General features: G+C 58.7%; 1 long non-coding RNA gene across 1 annotated transcript; it reads left to right on the top strand.

The window, feature by feature from the left end:
• Window positions 1-3,560: 3,560 nt before the first annotated feature.
• On the top strand, window positions 3,561-4,237 carry LOC120966588 (uncharacterized). Its single transcript, XR_005760632.2, has 2 exons — window positions 3,561-3,774; window positions 3,856-4,237. It is a non-coding gene; the product is annotated as an uncharacterized lncRNA (long non-coding RNA).
• Window positions 4,238-4,934: the final 697 nt, after the last annotated feature.

Genomic DNA, 4,934 nt, shown 5'->3' with positions numbered 1-4,934 from the left:
TCCCGGCGTAGGAGAAGGACGCGGCAGAGGATGGGGTACGGCCGTGCCGTCAGTCGTACTCCTCCGTCTCGCGGATGCAGAAGCTCGCTGGCGGCGACGGGCCGCGGTTGGTCCACTTCTGGGCCCCGCGCTTCCACGCGCCGTCCGACCGGACGCGCCGCTCGCGCTCGGGATCGCTTCCGCCGCCGGAGCTCCACATGCGGCCCCACATGGCGGATGGAGGCGGGGAGGTGGTCGCCGGCGGCGAGAAATGTGGAGAAGGAGTGGGGAATTGCATGGCTCGGCGGCGGCGGGGGATAGGGTTTTGACCCACAAACGCGTCGCGGAACCGTAGATATAGTGGTCGGGGCGTGCGGTTTGCGGGCCGCGGCAATTTTTTTTACGGGCCGGGCGAGTATGCGGGCTCTGTTCTGGCCGGAAAATTGGGCCGAGCCCTCATACTCGTCGGAATTTTGCGGTTTCGCGTCTTTTGCGGGGTCTGCTAGAGTTGCTCTAAGGGCATCTGCAACAGCAACCCGCAAATTTTCTCTCGCATCTGTCCGCGGATAAGGGGACCTGTCTGTGGACACGGATGTGGGAGGACGCCATCCAACCGCAGCCGTATATATTTTTATAATAACTTGAACCAACCAAACGAAATTCGTGCAAACATGACCGGATTTCATATAAACACATCGGATTTTATATAAACATGACGGATTTCATTACAAGTACATCAAAGTGGTGCTAGGCGTGCTCTGGAGTATAATTAATACCTAATCTAAATGATCGCCGGCGTCCGGTTCCCGTGTCCAGCAATCAGCCCTGAGAACTGAACCTTCACCGTCTCGAGTTCCGCCTCGGCGCTCTCCAGCTCCGCCTCCGTAACCTCCGCCTCCGGAGCCCCGGGAACTGAAGTTGTCCGCCTCCACGTCGTCGGCAAGCGACTAATTGACCGAAGATGCTCAGCCTCCAAGTTTGGCGTCGACGGGAGGGGAGGAGCGACGGCCTTCCCGGGACACAAGCGGCGGCGACCTACCGTGCACTACTCTTCCTCGCTGCCGTCGGCGCCCGCGGACGTGCTGGCTTCTTCCTAGTCGTGGCGCTGGGGCGCGTCCTCATCATCATTGGTGTCGCCGAAAAACACACATCGCCCGCCTCGTTGTCGCACTCCTTGCCAGCGGCCGCCACCTCCGCCACCCGCTGCCGGTACAGGTAGCGGGCGAGGCGGATCTCGCGGGCAGACCGGTAGGACTCGAACAGCGCCTCCTGCTCCGCCAGGTCCGCATCCGGCGCGACCGCTGCCGGCAGCGACCTGCTCCTCCGCCTGCAGATGCTCCTGAAGGAGGTTGTGATTGTAGTCTGTGTCGTCCTGCGCCTCCCGGAACTGCTCCTCCTGCACCATATCCATATAATGGCACGAGCCTCGTCGATGGCCATGATGCAATGCACTAGCGAGGGTGGAGTGGAGGATGAGGGTGCCACGGAGAAAGAGGACGGTGGTGTTGGCTCGTCGGAGGAGGCGTCCTCCATATGCACGTCGTCGTCGTAGGTGTCCTCCGGCTGCTTGCCAGCCTGCCAGTCGGCAACAATGGCGTCCATGGCCTTCTTCTGCTCCGACGTCAGCCCGTCCCAGAGAGCTTTGGATGCGGAGGGATCCATGGCGGGGACTGGTGCGGAGAAGGATGAATGTGGCTATGGCCGGGGCAACGGTTTATATAGCACCGATGGGCGGCAAAGGGACGGACAGGTGGCGCCGGAGGAGACACCTCGGCAACCGCATGCCATCAATGCGGGCGACAGAAGGACGGACGGGCGGTCGTCGTGTCATTTGAATGTGCGGCAGTCGCCTACACAGGGAAGCGGCGAGGGCGGCGCTCTCTCAGCCGGCGCGCGGCTTCATTGCCGGCGCCAGTGAGCCGTCGCGTCCGCTCTGACTGTGCATGAATGCGGGTGCTGACGCTCTGAAGCGGTGCTGACCGGAAACGCGCGGGAGGGCGAGGGGTTTTTGGTGAGCCAAGGTGGTCAGAAGAGGGTTTGAGATCAGTCCGGACTCTCGCAAATCTCCTCCATTTTTGTCTTCGGTTTGTGGGGGAAATCATGTCTGGACCGCCCCGTGGGGGATACATAACCGCGTTGGATAGCTTTCGCAGGCACCACGCGATCCGGAGGTTTGCAGGTCAACGTTGAAGATGCCGTAACGAACAATGTTGATGACATGCAAATCGACAAGGACACAATCAGGACCCGTTTCATCGCAATGTTGAGGTTTTATTTTACTAACCACTTATAGTGTCACACATTGCCGAAAGCACAGCACTCTGTTCCAACTCCTCGGGTACGTCAGGTCTCCTCCACTACTGTGCGGCCTCGCGCGTGCTTCTGCTATGCGACAGATCGACGAGGGCATCGCCTCGAGTCCTCGATGTATACTGTTCGTGTTCGGCAGCGTGCTTTGAACACTTGTCATCTCGTCGATCCCGACCTCTTTCGGTTGCGATCGATCTCTTGGGCGCTAGCTTGCCGTGGATCCCAAGGGAAGATCTTCCCAGACCTAGTGTCGTCGCAGTTAGATCTTCCTCTTTGTTTTTTGCAGTGGATTATACAATGCCCACTTGAGCTAGCTAGCCAGGGAGACCGTCCGGCCATCTGTTGCACAAGACGATGCAGTCACTTGAGGCGCAATGGCAGGCAGCTCCAGTCATATACGTACGTACACTGGTTTGCATGCGATCGGAAGCCCGTGATCTGAATCTTTGACTCCTGCGCACGCTGATGGGATCCGATCCATATCGATATCGTGCCAGGAAATCAAATCTGCTCGTCAAGCGCGCGTGGAAAATTGCGTCATGGCTCACGACCAAAGCGACGAACTGGATCGGCCGACATAAAAGAGCAATGCTACATCTACGGGCAGATTGTTACGTATCTTAAGTAAAGGATGATTTGGCAACAGTTAATTGGGTATTAGTGAGGGCGCCGGCCCACCCTCTGAAAATCAGGGGGAGCGTTTAGTTTTGGTGGAAGGGAGTTACGTAGGGACACGTAAAAGCTTGCGTAGGTCTATGATTTTCGGAACCATAAAATAGCCACGCACGCGTGGCACGAGTGCGGCGGTCCTGCACGCAGCGGCAGGTGCACGCAGCGCATCGACGGCCGCTGCGCGCGAGGCGATCTGTGTCAATGAAAGCGTCAAAGCCAATAAAACGTGAATACACAGCTGGATACAAGCAAATACAACGCCCAAGTCGCATCTAGTGGGCTCGCCACGGTACGATTTTTGACGTACGTAGGGCCGGTCCGTACGTAGGGCCGGTCCCTCCATTCTAAAATATAGTGCGCCCGCGCTTTCCGAGGTCGAACTTTGACCATAAATTTAACGAACGAGACCGACTGCGGCGGGTGAAAAAATTACATAATTAAAAACTTCTTTCGAATATGAATTCACTGATATAATTTTTGCTCCCGCCGCAATCGGTCTTGGTAGTTAAATTTACGGTCAAAGTTGAAGCACGGAGATAGAGGAAGCACTACATTGTGGAATGGAGGGAGTAATACATTTGGGCAGCCGGGCCCTGGCTTTGGCCGACAGAATTTCTGTACGATACGGCTGGGTGGCGTGTACCCAGGTTGGGCGCAGTACGGCCGCTCTCGCGTCCTACGTCTAGCACGAGATCCCTTTTCCGATTTTGGGGCAAAGACAACGCTGAGCCGGAGGCAGTGGTGCGCGCCCGTGGTCGGTCAGGCTCTGCTCATGGAGATTTCAGCTGCGGCGGCGCCGGCGCTCGAATCCGGGTGAGTGAAACTCGGCTCCTTTGTATTGTTCTTCGTTGGAATCTGTAACTTACGAGCTCGCTCCGCTCGCCGGTACTGCAGATCGGCGTCGGCGGCCAACGATCCGGCAGCGCGTTCGGGGGCTTCCGTTTCGGCCGGCGGCGGCCCCGGGGCGGCAGGGTCAGTAGTAAGCTCGCCGGATTCGGTCGTGCGCCCGTTCACTCCTGATAGTCGCCCGTTGGATGAGGGGGTGGCACAGCCGGCGGCGCAGAGGCCTTTGTCTGATGTCGAGTTCTCCGGGCCCAGTGCTGCCGTTTGTGAAGAGGCCTCGCGACGGACCAGTGGAGTGACGTTCAGTTCATTGTACTATGGTGCAAAATTTTCTTGAATCAGTCGAGATTTTTATGTAGTCTGCTTGTTAAGACTGTTGACTTGTAATTCTAATAAACGTTGTGCCTGTCTTTGGGGGACTGGACGTTGCTTACTGCTTTTTTAGCTGTTCTTTCAGTGGTTTAGAGCATCTCCACTAGCCCCCCCCCCCCCCCCCCCCCCCCCCAAGAAGGCCCCCAGGACCACTTTTTAGTCGCGGCAGTAAAAATATGTCCCAGCCACGCCCTCAGACTCTTGATTTTCGCCGGATTTCACAAAAACTAGCGCCGGCACTCTCATGCAGAACCCAGCCCATCGGGGAGCACCTGGGGGCGGAGAGAGAAGATTTTGCATGCATTTGGCCCACAGTCAGCCTCCCACTCTCTCTTTCCTCCCTTTTTCTCCGGGTCCCACCCACTTGCATGCCCTCTCTTTTCGTTCTATCCACCAAACGCCGAACGAGATTCTTCGGGCCGCGCACTGCTCCTTGCACCGGCCGGCGCCGCGCACGGGTCCGCCTCCACCACCGCGCCGCACCTTCCCGCGCCGCCGCGCCGCGAAGAAGTAGCCCTGCCCGCGCCCCAACAGGCCGTGCCGCTCCAGCAGCTCCCACGGCGGCGCCGCACTCGGGTCCGCCTCCACAGCAGCAGAACCCGCGCAGCTGCGGCCATAGGAAGTGCAGCACCAGCTCGTCCTCCGTCGGCTCAAACGACTCCATCCCCTCCTCCAACACCGCCGCGGGAGGGCGCCGGAGCAGGGAGGCGGGGATCTCGTCCATCAGCACCGCCGCGCTGGTGCCCCGGCCGTTGTCC

Source organism: Aegilops tauschii, chromosome 6 (assembly GCF_002575655.3).
Source record: "Aegilops tauschii subsp. strangulata cultivar AL8/78 chromosome 6, Aet v6.0, whole genome shotgun sequence".
In the NCBI taxonomy this organism is placed as follows: Eukaryota; Viridiplantae; Streptophyta; class Magnoliopsida; order Poales; family Poaceae; genus Aegilops; species Aegilops tauschii.
The sequence above is the reverse complement of the archived record's forward strand: the minus strand, read 5'-3'. Positions and strand labels throughout refer to the sequence as shown.